Source organism: Loxodonta africana, chromosome 20 (genome assembly GCF_030014295.1).
Source record: "Loxodonta africana isolate mLoxAfr1 chromosome 20, mLoxAfr1.hap2, whole genome shotgun sequence".
NCBI lineage: Eukaryota > Metazoa > Chordata > Mammalia > Proboscidea > Elephantidae > Loxodonta > Loxodonta africana.
Window position 1 is genome coordinate 39,446,747 of NC_087361.1, and position 15,009 is coordinate 39,461,755.

Sequence of the window (15,009 nt, forward strand, 5' to 3'; positions counted from 1 at the left end):
CACTGGGCAATAGTCATATACCATAGAAGACTGGGGAGTTTTGACTACTAAATACAATGTGGTGCCTTTGATAGGATCCCGGTGGGCCCGACAGAAGGCATTATGGAATGTAAAAACTGGTGAAATCCAAATACAGCCTGAAGTCTAGTTAAGAGGTTAGTAATAATGCACAAATGTCAGTTTCTTAGTTTTGACAAATGTGCTACAGTAATGTAAGATGCTAACGATGAGAGAGAATTGACTGAGGAGGACAGGGAAGTCTCTGTACTATATCTGTAACTTTTCTGTAAATCTAAGGTTATTCCAAAATAAAATGTTCATTAAAAAAGTACGAGTGTATTCAATATTCTTAACAAATAAAAAAAAGATTTTTTAATAACAAATATTTTCATTAATTTATGAAATGCCTTTTTTGAGGTAAAGATAGTTCTGTCAGAAAATAAAGGTGATGGTGTTTGGGTCAAAATACATGGATAAATACTTCTGATTAGTTTTCTTCTTTTTCTAGCACTACAGCAAAGAGTGAAGAATCTGTACTGTCATCCCTTATTGTGGCCCCTTAATTCACAATATGTGTGTCTAAAATTAGTCAAAAGAAACAAAGGAAGCATTGGCATTTTTATTTCCATAAACACTAGCAGATGCAGAGTCAGGAGGTCTGCCCAGCCACAACCAGTGGGCGGTCTCAGTGTTTGCTTCCCAGCATGGTCTTATTTGAATAATGGTGGCAAATTATATATGACTTTATTAAGCACCTTTCACTTTTTGGAAGAAAACTACTTTTCATTAAATGTAAAATAATAATAGTTATGTTCATGATGATACCAACTATCCATCATAAAGACTGTATTCTTTTTTTCAATTACTATAGAAATCACTTTATGTTATGTGTTGAGCATATTGCAAAGTCTAAATGCAGCATAAATTTTCTCTAATATGTCTTTCTCCAAGCTTGAGTATAAAGCAAAAATAAAACCTTAAAACTAAAGGCTGAACTCAGTGTCTAGAAGAAAGAGTTAAAATAATAATAAAAAAAGTTTTCTGTGAGGAACTGAGTTGAAAAGAGAGTGTAAGAGCTGCTTCTAAAATTTGCAAGTAGCCCTAGTGGCTCAGTGGTTAAGGGCTCAGGTTGCTAACCAAAAGCTTGGCAGTTCAAATCCACTAGCCCTCCTTGGAAACCCTATAGGGCAGTTCTACTTGCTATGAGTGGGAATTAACTCGATGGCAGTGGGTTTTTTAATGGGTCATGAGTTAAGCAGATTTATGGGACAAAGAAAAGTGTCATTGATTAAATCTAAGTAATAGCAATGACAGTAGTAATTGTAGTCAGAGCAAGCCTTGCTAATGAAAGCATTATAAAACCTATATAGTATTTTTAATTTTAACAAATGCTGTTGTTTTAAGGCATAGATAGTGTAAGTACACTGATTTTCTCACTTTTTAGGAATGAGAACCAAGAGGGGTCATTTAATGAAAATTATAAAATCAAAGATAAATACAAGTATAGTTAACTAAAATCAAGTGGTACAAAAAGAAGGAGAAGGGGAAGGAAGATGGAATGCAGTAATTCCATCATTGCTTATGGTAGAGTGGCTAAACACTAAGATACAGAATAGGAGCCCTGGTGGCACAGTGGTTAAGCACTTGGCGCTAACCAAGAGGTTGGCAGTCTGAACCCACCAGCTGCTCTGCAGAAGAAAGATGTGGCAGTCTGCTTCTGTAAAGATTGCAGCCATGGAATCACCTATGGGGTGCTTCTACTCTGTCCTATAGGGTCACTATGAGTCAGAATTGAATTGATTAGAGTGAGTTTGGTGTTTTGGAAGATACAGCCTTTTAGTTAAAAAATAAGTAATAAACTCTGGTATACTTACGTAAAGTTTATGAAATTTAATCTTTGAGGAACCTGTTTTGCACAGATTCTTCCACAGTTGTTGTGATTTCTAATTTTAAAGTTTTCACTTGCTTAGTTAATTTTGTGTACTTACTTTGTAGTTTTTTTTTTTTTTTTTTTTTTAGGAAGTCCACCAAAATTGTGCAAGCTTTAGATTCTGCAAAACTTGGGTCCATGCCTGGTTTTAAAGGTAAGCATTTATTTATTTTAAAAAGATAAATACAAATATACATAAAAAAGCATACACACTCATACACAAAACAAAGACAATAAGGAAAGAATCAAATATATATTGTTTCTTTTGAAAACTATAGAAACTGAATATATATGGGAACAGAAATAAAATGAAACGTATCTTGTTTTAAAAAATACGTATGGACTGAACTCATTTATTAAAATGGAAATGCTCTCATTTTGAGAGTTAAACCACAGAAATATAAACAACATAAAATATACCACTGTATGAAAGGGTGAACATCTAACAGATGAATTTCTATGCACCGAAGGATATAACATCAACAGTCAGAAAGCATAAGGAGAATACCTGAAGTGACTTGAACAGAATAGCAGCAGGTGACTTTTGTTCACCTCTCTAAGTGCGTGATAGATCAAGTAGTCATAAAATAAATACTTATATGGAAGAATTAAGTATAAAAATTAATGGAGCTAGAACTAATTGATATAAAATTGACTGTTCCCTGAATATAAAGAGCAAGTCTTCTTTAGCACCCATGGGACATTTATACTAGGACACACTCATATGCACATACACACATACACACCCACACACATACACACATCCCTAGCAGCTGAAATCAGAATATTAAGTAAAAGGGGAGCTACAATTGTCCTAATGTCAAATACTGTTATCAGGAACCTTGAATTTGTGGGAAATCGATGATTACTCCTTGGGTGCTCACAAGGTGGGTAGCTAATCTTGAAAGCTCTGCATAACAATTGGATGGACAAAAAGAATTCACAATATCAGTAAAAGAAGCCAGAGGAAAATGGTAAACAAATCTTCAGGAGACTTTAAAAAAGAAATTGTAAATATAGAATTATATACACAGCAACATATCTTTTGAGATTAAAGTGAATGCATTCTGGGAAAATTAAAATTGAGATAGTTTACTTCCAAAGACATTCAGTAAGTTAAACTTCTAAAAGTGTGTATTTTAAGAAGAAATAAAATGATCCTATATTGAAAGTATAAAAAGCGCCCTGCACAAATATTAATAAAAATGTAAGTAACTATATGTAAGCATTGACTCAGTAGAAATAGTCACTTATAATGTGTGGACTCATGAAAAAAGAGAACAAAACATGGTAATATATAGCATATAAGCTGGAAGGGAGTGTTTAGAATTAAACACTTTGGCACCTGACTTGTTCAGGAGGAGTATAAAAATACAGATTATATTAATGTTTCCTAACAATAATGCAATTAAGTTAGAAGCCAGTTAACAATAACAACAAAAATAAAGGCCACACCGGAAACAAACATTTGAAATTTTAAGAAAAAGAAATAAACAAATTTTATAAATAGTTCAAGATGAACTATATAACAGCTCTTAACAACTTGCAAAGATATTCTATTTTACTCATGAGAGAGATACTGATAAAAACTACAACGAAATAACATTTTTGTGGACCAAATTGCCCAAAACGAAAATGTGTGATGAAACACTCATATTTTGCCTATCTGTTATATAATGCTGTTTCAAGTTCAAATTGTATAATCACCATGAAGAAGAGCTGGCATTATTTTTAAAAATTACATTTTGCCCAAGTAATTTTATATTTTTACAAATTTATATGATAAATATACTTACTTGCAACATCTGGAACATTGCAGATGGAAATTCACAACAAACTAAAAGTTCATTTTAAGGGGAGAGGTAACTAAAGCAAGTTCTATTTTAAGATAGAATATTACAGTGCCGTTGAATAGAATGAGATTTATTGTTTTACATTTCACATTTAGGTCTATAATAAATCTAAAAAAAAATGAACATAATGAACATGAAAGTAGTAGGTCAAGTTTCCTTTTTTTTTTTTCTTTCTTCCCCATGTTGCAGTCTAAACAATTGGCCTCTATATATCAAGAAGATCCTTCTTCCCCCCACTTAATTTCAGTGGCATCTTTTATTTTGTGAATAAATTCTAGACTCTGTATTCTCTTCCAGAATATTTGTTCTTGCACCTGTATCACACTGTATTAACTAGTCCTGCTTCATAATAAGTCCTCATGTCTGCTACAGTATGTCATGCAACCATTTTCCTTCTTCAGTATTGTCTTGGCTATTCTAGATGCTTTGCATTTTCATAGAGTTCTTAAAACGATTTTGTCCATTTCCACAATAGAAATTACAGGTATTTAAATTGTGGTTGCATTAAATTTATAAAAATATTTTCATGACATTGATATAGCTAAAAATTCTTTAAACAAAAAAGTAGTCCTGACTATAAAAGAAATGATTGATAAATTGTACTTTATTAAAATTAAGAATTATGGTTCAACAAAATACACCATTAAGAAAATAAAACGGCAAGCCACATACTGAGATGTTTCTCTCTTTCATCTTCACTCAGTCTTTGTCTTTCTCTTTCTCTCTCATGCACACATACATTCCACACAGAAATACACACACATATATGTGAACAATTTAATATAGGCTCTCGGATACTGAGAATACATATACATACCTGTATATGTGTATCTCCAAGGCTGCAATGAACAAATTATGTACACACATACACACTATATATACCAAACCCACTGCCTTCGAGTCAATTCCGACTCATAGCGACCCTATAGGACAGAAAACTGCCCCATAGAGTTTCCAAGGAATGCCTTGCAGATTTGAACTGCCAACCTCTTGGTTAACAGCTGTAGCATTTAACCACTACACCACCAGGGTTTGCATATATATATGTTGTTGTTAGTTACCATCATGTCAGTTCTGACTCATAATGACCCAATGTACAACAGAATGAAACACTGCCTGGTCCTGCACCATTCTCACTATCATTGCTATGCTTGAGTCCATCACTGTAGCCATGTGTCAATCCATGTCTTTGAGGGTCTTCTTCTCTTTTGATGACTCCGTACTTTACCAAGCACGATGTTCTTCTCCAGGGACTAATCCCTCCTTATAACTTGTCCAAATTATGTGAGACGAGGTCTTGCCATCCTCACTTCTAGTGAGCATTCTGACTGTACTTCTTCCAAGACAGATTTGTTTGTTCTTCTAGAAGTCCATGGTGTGTTCAATATTCTTTGCTAACACCATGATACAAAGGCATCAATTCTCCTTCAGTCTTCCTTATTCATTGTCCAGGTTTCACATACATATGAGGTGATTGAAAATACCATGGCTTGGGTCAGGCGCACCTTAGTCCTCAAAGTGACATTTTGGCTTTTATGTATATATATATATATATATATATATATATATATATATATATATATATAACCTGCACAAATCAATAAGAAAAAGGAAACCTATTTTAAAAATGAACAAAAGATTTTAAATGAAAAATGAACAAAAAATATGTGATAGTTTTCTAAAGTGTTGATAATATTCTGTATCATGTCATTTGGCTAGTGGTATCATAAAAAAATTTTTTTTTTATGATAGGTATCTATATATGTAAAATTTCACTGAACTGTACACTTACAGTGTGCATTTTACAGTATACAAGTTATAACTCAGTTTGAAAGTAATAAAAAAGAACAAGAAATTTATTTACTGATATAGAAAGATCTCCAATCTATATTGTTAAGTGAAAAAAAGGTGCAGATTATTGTGTATAGTATGCTATTTGTATATTTTGTGTATACATATATGTGCAAAAATAAATAATTTATATAAAATTTGATTATGTAGAATATGCCTGAGTAATTACATAATAAATTAGTAATAGGAGAGGCCCAGGTTGACGACTTAGTCAGACACACCATAGTGTCCTCCTTTAAAAAAGACTCGAGAAACCAAGTGAAGTGGATACAGGTGACAACCTTGGAACCCTGAGCATTAAACAGAAGGATGAAGAATTAGGCCAAACACTGAGAGGAAGGAGAGACTTAACGAAAACAGTGAATGAGGAGATTTATGGATCGTAGGCACCCTGTCAGCCAACCCAGCACAGCATCTTGAGATAAAGCCAACAGTGTTGCTGGGTAGGGAGCACAGGAAGGCAACTTCACAGGCTTCCCAACAGAAGACAGAAATACTGTGTTGACAAACCCCAAGAGAAACAAGAGGATATCACATCCATGTGAGTAGTACTACCTCCAGTACTTTTCAAGAGAGTCGAACTCCTATAAATTATTCTTACCCTGCATTCAGTCTTAAGGCCCAGTCATTGTTTCCATGTGTAGTAGGTAGAATGCACCTTCATGAGAAGTTCTGCAATATTCCAGGGCAATGTTTCTTTCTGCTTTAGCTCTTAGTACTGCTTCTGTTATAATGAAGAATACATAGTGGTAATTTTCCTGAGATTCAAATTCCTTTAGTTTTATTTATCATTTATTAGTTTTACTTATTTATTTATTACTGCTTTTGGAGTGAGGAAGAATGTATTGTACCATGTTTTGAAAAGTTGAATGAAAAATAATAAAAAAAGGCTAAAAAGGAGACTAGAAAAAAATGTATGTGCAATCATTGCCAGGTGCCTTTGTGTTTTACCTCATGTTTTGCAAATTTTCAAGACATAAAAAAAATTTTATCCTTGACTCATATCACCAGTATTTTTTATATCCTGGGTCTGCTGGGACATATAGGATCCCACATAATGGGTATCAAAATCCATAACCGATAACAAAAATTCTGAATAGATTCTTTAACCAGCATGCCTTCCATTAGTGAAAACATGTAGTGTCAACAAAAACTTCAAAGGAGAAAATAATTGGGTCTTGAAAGGGGTATAATAAAGCACATAGGGGACAGAGTTACAGAGACTTCCTAGACATATTCGAACACCTTGTGGGATTGGTTTACTGGATTAATAAGCTTAGGATCATAGTCTCATGGGACAACTCAGTCAATTGGCATAACATAGTTCATAAAAATAATGTTAAAAATTTGTGAGTGGTCATCTAAGATACAATTATTGGTCTCAACTCGTCTGGAGCAAGAAAGAATGAAGGAAACAAAAGATTCAAAGATGAAAGTCGTCCACAGAACTAATAACCCACATGAACCATGGCCTTTTCTAGACCAAGAGTGGAAGAACTAGATGGTGCCTGGCTACCACTACCAACCATTCTGACCGGGGACATAATAGAAGGTCCCAGATAGAATGGGAGAAAAATTTAGAACGTAATTCAAATTCCTAAAAAAGGCCAGACTTCCTGGACCAATGAAGACTAGAGGAACCCCAGAGATACCCTTTGCACTTGGAAGTGAAGCCACTCCCGGAGGTCACCTTTTAGCCAAATAATAGATTGGCTTATAAAATAAACAATATAACGCTTGTGCTCCCTTAAACAATCAACTATATGAGACCAGATGGTCAACGTTTACCCCGAATCAAAGTTGAGATGGCAAGGAGGGGCAGGGAAGCTAGATTGATGGAAAAAACGCAAACAGAATGGAAATAATGAAAATGCTGACACATTAAGAAAATCGTAACCAATGTCATAGAACAATTTGTACAAAAATTGTTAAATGGAAACCTAATTTGTTATGTAAACTTTAACCTAAAACATAGTAAAATATTTGAAAAAAGAAAGTGAGAGAGTTTGACCTCTGGTTGACAACAGTGAGAAGACTATTTTGCACTGTATCCTCTTTTTCAGTTTTTGTATAAGGTACTTGTATTATCTCCTAATATAAAAGTAAAATAAAATTTGAAATATAATTAATGCCCAGAAGTTAAGATTAATGTGGATTCTTGTTAACAAAGAATCAAGCATATGCCAAGGACCAAAGTGAAGTATTACAGCAAAACTGTTAGAAAGTTTGATTCTCTGTGGAGAATCAGCAGTAGTTTACCAAGGTTATAAATATTACACTAATAGTAAGTAGGATGCTTCCTGCCATAAGTAAAATTTTAAAACAAATAAATAAATGAAAATGAAGACATTCAACCAAAGGACTCTATAAACCCTGTATGGTGAAAAAAAACCTTTCCCCTCCATTCCCATTGGACAAAAATTGCAATTTTACTGTTTTTCTTCTAAAAGGAGTTGATAATCACCTATCCAGGAGAATTTCCCTTTGAAACTGAAATCTAAATACTAACCTTTGGTTACTTTTGCCAAATTCATTTAAGAATCTTGTAAAGGTCATTTTAGTGTTACCAATGAGACTAACGATAAACATGTCCACCCTTGGCTATAGTCACCGTTACCAGTGCCTGGAGACACATTTTCAAGTTTAAAAAAATGGTTTATGAGTGTATTATCTCTCCAACAATTACATCTGTTAGCAATGTAGTGTATAAACTTTACAGTTGATGAAAAATTTTAATATAGGCTTTTGTATACTAAGATTACATACAAAAGGAAAATAACATTTTATTATTGTCTTCTAGGCATCTTTCCTTTTACTTTTCTGAGTCAGCAACATGTGCAGGCTTATGTCTCTGAGTGGTTAGCTAACCTCTGCCAACCTTTTACCCAATGTTAAATTCCTATTCAACAAAGAATTCAGAGCCCTCCCCCCGCCCTTTTTTTTTTTTTAACATGTTGGCCCATGTCTACAGATTTAAACACGACAAAACAAATGCTTAAAATGGAAAATCTTTAATTTAAAAATACAATCAAATCAAACCACAACTTCTTCCTACAATCTTTGAGAAAGTCTTCCCTTTCCCAGGAAGAAACACATTTAACAAATTTAATAACTGGATAGCGAATGATACTCCCAGAAGTCACTCTGTAACTACATTTTGAAATCCAAAGTGTTTATTGGTCTTTCTTCAAATACCTAACTTATCTATTAAAATTCTACACTGTACACCTGGTGGTGCAGTGGTTAAGAGTTTGGCTCCTAGCCAAAATGTTGGCAGCTTGAATCCGCCAGTTTGAAACCCTATAGGGCAGTTCTACTCTGTCCTAGAAGGTTGCTATGAGTCAGAATGGACTCAATGGCAATGGGTCTGGTTTGGTTTCTCCTATTCTGGAAGCCTAATGGCCAGATTTTCTGTTTTCTTGCCTTGGGCAATGATTATGCTGTGAACATTTGACCTAGGATGGGATTTAGAATCTTAAGGACATGGCCAAGGGTTAGCTTTGCAGTTGAGCATACAGCACTTGCCAACTTGCATGTACTGAGTAAGAAAGCTGTTTCCAGGACAACAGAACCAATGGGGCATCCCAGCCAGACTACTCTTGCAGTGAGAGCCTTATTGTTTTCCTGATGCTTCTCCTTCCTTGTTCTCGCCTACTTATTTTGCCTTCCCATACATTGTGCATGATATCAGATGTCCTTCCAGTATTATCCTTCCTGCCCAGACTAGAGTCAGTTTCTGTTATTTGCAGTTCAGAAGCCTAAATGACATAACGTTTCATCTGAAAAATAAAGTATTACTTGTGAAGGATACATTTTTTTCAGCCATTTGTTCCATGTCATACAGGTCAATTTATTACATACAGATACTGTTACCATCTATCCTTATCTCTCCCAACATTTTCACTTTTGGATTTCTATGTCAATAAAGGGAGCCCTGGTGGTTCAGTAGTTAAAAGCTTGGCTGTTAACCAAAAGGTAGGCAGTTCAAATCCACCAGCTGCTCCTTGGAAACCCTACAGGGCAGTTCTACTCTGTTTTATAGGGTTGCTATGAGTTGGAATTGACTCCATGGCAACAGATATGTCAATAAGGAGAGTGAAAAATTCAATTTGTCTACCATATGCTTAGCTTCTCTTTTTCATTGTCATGAGGCATGTGTAGTACAAGGAAGGGATCAGGGGAGAAACCAGAGGATGGCAGCTACTAACTAGGCTTAAATTCATTAGCTAGTGTCCTGTGAATGCATTTGCCTGGGGTAAAATTATAAATATTGGACTTACTTCATTCTGAAGTCAGCTGTTTAAAGAACTGTCAGATTTAACTTCCAAAGGAAAATATGAAATGAAGAAACAACGGAAAAATGAAAAGTAACGGAAAACTTTAGTGTCTTTTAAGTGCTATTTAACATTATTTTAGTTAGTACTCTACATCAGGCATTGTTCCAAGTGGCTCAAATCAGGGTTTCCCAGCTGCAGCTCTACTGACATTTTGGGAAGGATAATTCTTTGTCATAGGGGGCTGTAATGGGCTTTGTAGGAAGTATAGTAGCTCTTCTGGCCTCTACTAGATGCCCTAGCAGTATCCCCAATTTTTATAAATGAAAAATGTTTCCAGAAGTGGCCAAATATCCTCTAAAACCAAAAAAAAAAACAAAAAACAAAAAACCTTTGCCATCGAGTTGATTCTGACTAATAGAAATCCTGTAGGACAGAGTAGATTTGCCTCATAGGGTTTCCAAGCAGTGGTTGGTGGATTTGAGCTGCCGACCTTTTTGTTAGCAGCCTTCATGGGTTGAACTGTGTCCCCTAAAAATGTGTGCCAACTTGGCTAGGCCGTGATTCCCAGTGTTATGTGATCATCCACCATTTTGTCATCTGATGTGATTTTCCTTTGTTGTAAATCCTACCTCTGTGATGTTAATGAGGCAGGATTAGAGGCAATTATGTTAATAAAGAAGGATTCAATCTACAAGATTAGGTTGTATCTTGAGTCGATCTCTTTTGAGATATAAACAAGAGAAGCAAGCAGAGAGATAGGTAGACCTCACTGAGAAGTTCCTCAGCTGGAAGATTGATGATAAGGACCTTCTCCCAGAGCTAACAGAAAGAGAAAAACCTACCCCTGGAGCTGGAGTGCTGAATTCTGACTTCTGGCCTTTTAGACCGTGAGAGAATAAATTTCTCTTTGTTAAAGCCATCTGCTTGTGGTGTTTCTGTTATAGCAGCAGTACGTAACTAAGATAGCAGGTGAATGTTTAAACCCTGTTCCACCAGGGCTCCAAATATCCTCCGGACCAAAATACCAGACCCATTGCTGTCAAGTCAGTTCTGACTCACAGCAACCCTATAAGGCAGAGTAGCACTGCCCCATAGGGTTTCCAAGGAAGAGCTCGTGGGTTTGAACTGCCGACCTTTTGGTTAGCCACCAGATGCTTAACCACTGTACCACCACCTCCTCCCCCTACCAATTGAGAACCACTGTTTTAGATGAATTTGCTGATTTAAGCCTCAGAACAAACCCATGAGATAAGAATCATCAATATTTCCCTTTACCAGATAAGGAAAAGCACACACAAATATGCTTGGTTAGTCAATCAAATAAAGTAGCTAGTAAGTGGGAGAAATGGGATTCAAACCTAGGCAGTCAGAGTCCAGAAGTTTTATTCACATTATTGGTTAGGCTCCAGTGTTAGTTAAATTCAAATATTTATTGAATTCATCTGAGAATGTAATTCAGATAAAAATTTATACATTCTGATTATGTTTTCTGAATTTTTATTTGCAGAGACTCCTTGGATAGTCAGTGGCAGGAAAAGATCCACCATACTTAAGCCCACATTGAAGTCATCATCCCTGGATTTTGCATAAACGTAGAAGAAGCCTTGCTGGGGAAAAGATCGGGAAATCTGATTTTAAAAAGTCAACATCAGTATCTTGTAACATTAAATTAATAGCACAGAGACAGTTTTAACTCCCTTCATGTAGCATGCCGTAGAGCTGAGAGCTGAGCTGACTCAACCCCATCCCAGCGTAAACCCACCTCAATTTCAAGACCACGCTCACCTCCAGACAGTTCTGGTGAAGCCGAAATAACAACTGGTTTTGGCCTAAAGCTCCTGAAATTGGAGTACCTGCAGAGTTCATGCAAGAAGAACTTGGAATCTCTGATGTTTCAGCCTAACTTTCTAAATTTCAAGGACCTTTTTGCTTCCCTAAAACACAGGGTGTAAGTGAAAGAAGGAAACGAGATATGCAGAAAATGGGAATGTGGGGACAGAAAAACAGAGAGGAAAAGAAAATAACTGAATTACTTTTTGTGAAGGCAGTTTTGCTCCTTTAGGAGCTTTTTCATTTTTTAAATTTAGTAATACGCAAATCCTTTTTAAGTTTGTTAGTCTCCAAAGTTATTAATTAAATTCTGCCAAGAATTCTGCTTCTAGGAAACAAACAAGCAAATCCATAAAATGTCATTTTTCTTTCTAGATTCGGAAAAAAGTTTATACTTGTCTACCTTTAGATATTGAAAAAAATCGATCTTCAAACCTACTGTTTAAGCCTTTGTAGCTTTCTAACTTGGCTAGCTCACAGGAGTCGCCGGGATGAGGATTGAACTTTTTTTTTTTTTTGCAAAATTAGGAGAAATGCTTTGCCTGAGATAAAAATTCTAAAGACTGGGCTAAAGCTAAATGGAACTTAGTGCCTTATAGGCTCAATGCAGACCATAATTGAGTTTTTATTTGCCCTTTCAAGGATTTATGCAAAGCTTTATTCCCTCAGCAGAGTACACACAAGTCGACATTTTTCACAGCCTGACTTTTCAATTATGGATCCTTTGGAAAGTTAATGATGACTGTATTGTTAATACTGCCAACATTGTGTCAGTACGTTCAAGATTCTGTGATATTAAATATGCTGATGTAAAGATATATGTCATTTCTGCTCAGCCTTGTGCAAACAATCCAGCTTAAGTGATAGAATTATAGGCAAATCCTCTCCAGAGATAAAAGCAGAATGGAATTCTGTTGAGACCAGTTAAAAGCTTCTCTTGTTTCAAGTGGTTTGTTAAAGAATCAAGGCCAAAATTTTAGAAGTTAATTGTATGGAGTCTCTCACTCAAGACTTCTGGCTAAAGTTATGATATTTTTACCTGACGGTTCTAACTTTGGGGGTGAGGAAAATATCATTACACACCATTTAGGCAATCATTTATAGTTTCAAAAAAATCCATACAAAGTAAGTTTCTGAGTAAAATGATTGATAATATTTAAGATATCAAGAGAATGGCAATAATTTTTCAGACAGCAAGATAGTTGTAAGGGTTGAGACCAAATATTTCCCATCACGTAATTAGTATAACAAAGCTAGGATCATATTCTTAATGTTTACCCTTCACAGTAAACCCTCACGTATTGGTTAAGAGCATTGGCCATTGTTCAAGTTTGATGGATCCCAGATGTTTAAATATAGTGACAGTTCATTGATAAAATGAGTTATAGCAGACAAAGCAACAAACCAAGAGCACATTCTTCTCAAAAGTAAAATAAATAATAAATGTGATATTTAATCACATATTTAAGATATCACTGTTCCAGATTGTTTTACATTTTTTATTACTTAGTTCCAAATCTCTTGCCTAATATATCCCTTTTAGACAATAAATTCTAATAATGACTTTATTTCCCATGTATAAAAATGTCTGTCCAATAGTTTCAGAGAATGAAACCTTATTTGGCATGAAATTAAAGTGTATGCTACACTTAAAAAATACTTCATTTGCTGATAATGACCAAATGGAGCAAAGTATTTGCTGCAGAATAGAAATTAACTGATGATAGCAAATAACGAGTGAAGGTTTTATTACACGCTTTTTTTTTTTTTTAATCTCTTCTATCTTAGTATCTGTTTCTGTTGTTGTTAGGTGCCATTGAGTCAGTTCCAACTCATAGTGACCCTGTATACAACAGAATGAAACACTGGCCACCCTGTCCTACGCCATCCTCACAATCATTGCTATGCTTGAGCCCATTGTTGCAGCCATGGTGTCAATCCATCTCATTGAGGGTCTGCCACTTTTTTGCTGACCTTTTTTTTTTTCTACTTTAACAAGTATAATGTCCTTCTCCAAGGACTGATTCCTCTTGAAAACACGTCCAAATTATGTGAAACACAGTTGCAACTTGTTGCTTCTAAGTAGCACTCTTGTTGTACTTCTTCCAAGACAGATCTGTTGGTTCTTTCAGCAGTCAATGGTATATTCAATATTCTTCTCCAAGGCCACAATTCAAAGGCATCAATTCTTTGATCTTTTTTATTCGTCATCCAGCTTTCACCTGCGGAGGAGGCTATTGAAAACACCACGGCTTGGGTCAGGTCCACCTTAGTCTTCAAGATGGTATCTTTTCTTTTCAACACCTTAAAGAGGTCTTCGCAGCAGATTTACTCAATGTAATGGAGTTTTTGATTTCTTGACTGCTGCTTCCATGGGTGTTGATTGTGGATCAAAGTAAAAGGTAATCCTCGACAACTTCAGTCTTTTCCCTGTTTATCACGATGTTGCTTATTGGTCCAGGTGTGAGGATTTTTGTTTTCTTTTTTTTTATGTTGAGGTGTAATCTATACTGAAGGCTGTGGTAGTACGGTAGTATTAATTTAAAGGAAAAGTAGATGTAGCTAAATAGATAAACATTATACTTAGACTTTATCACAATAATATAAATATTAGAATATATTCTTTGAGGCTATTATTTAATAGGATATTTTTAATGTTTCAGTAACCATATTTACTTAAAAGACAGAAATATATAGTATTAGTTTTCAATCTATACAAATTATTATATGAACATCCACATATAAGTTCAAACAAAAATAAGCAGAGACTAGGAAAAAGCAATGTTTTTTCCAGAGGTCAAATTCTGTCGTATTTGTATTTATTGTTCTTGTTTATCTTATACAGTATTTCCAGTGGAAATGAGTTTGATGAGGTGGGAAAGTGAATAAGCACCCCATCTAAACCTGATGACTTAAATTTATCATTAAACTGAAAACAACAAACCCATCGCCGTTGAGTCAGTTCTGACTCACAGCAACCGTATAGGACAGAGTAGAACTGCCCTGTGGGGTTTTCAAGGAAAGGCTGGTGGATTCGAACTGCTAACTTTCTGGCTAGCAGCCTGAGGTCTTAACCACTTCACCAAATGAAATTCAAAATGAGTGCTACTTTTCAAAGTAACTTATTAGTTTTTTTTAATAATAATAGGAGGCTATATAAAATTTTGTGAAAAAAAAATTTCATACTAGAGAAAGCCAAAGATTATTATTTACTTAAAAATAAGTGATCCAGGTCCTTGAACAAAAGTTCAAAAAGACTTGTATACTG

At 35.1% G+C, this 15,009-nt stretch overlaps 1 long non-coding RNA gene across 2 annotated transcripts in view; it reads left to right on the forward strand.

Annotated features, from left to right (window-relative positions):
* The window catches only part of LOC135228305 (uncharacterized), an 89,866-nt gene extending 76,393 nt beyond the window's left edge, over positions 1–13,473 (forward strand). For both annotated transcript variants that reach the window (XR_010318706.1, XR_010318707.1), the window contains 2 exons: positions 2,020–2,084; positions 11,419–13,473. This is a non-coding gene — a long non-coding RNA (uncharacterized LOC135228305). The remainder of the gene's footprint in view (positions 1–2,019; positions 2,085–11,418) is intronic.
* The last annotated feature ends 1,536 nt before the right edge of the window (positions 13,474–15,009 follow it).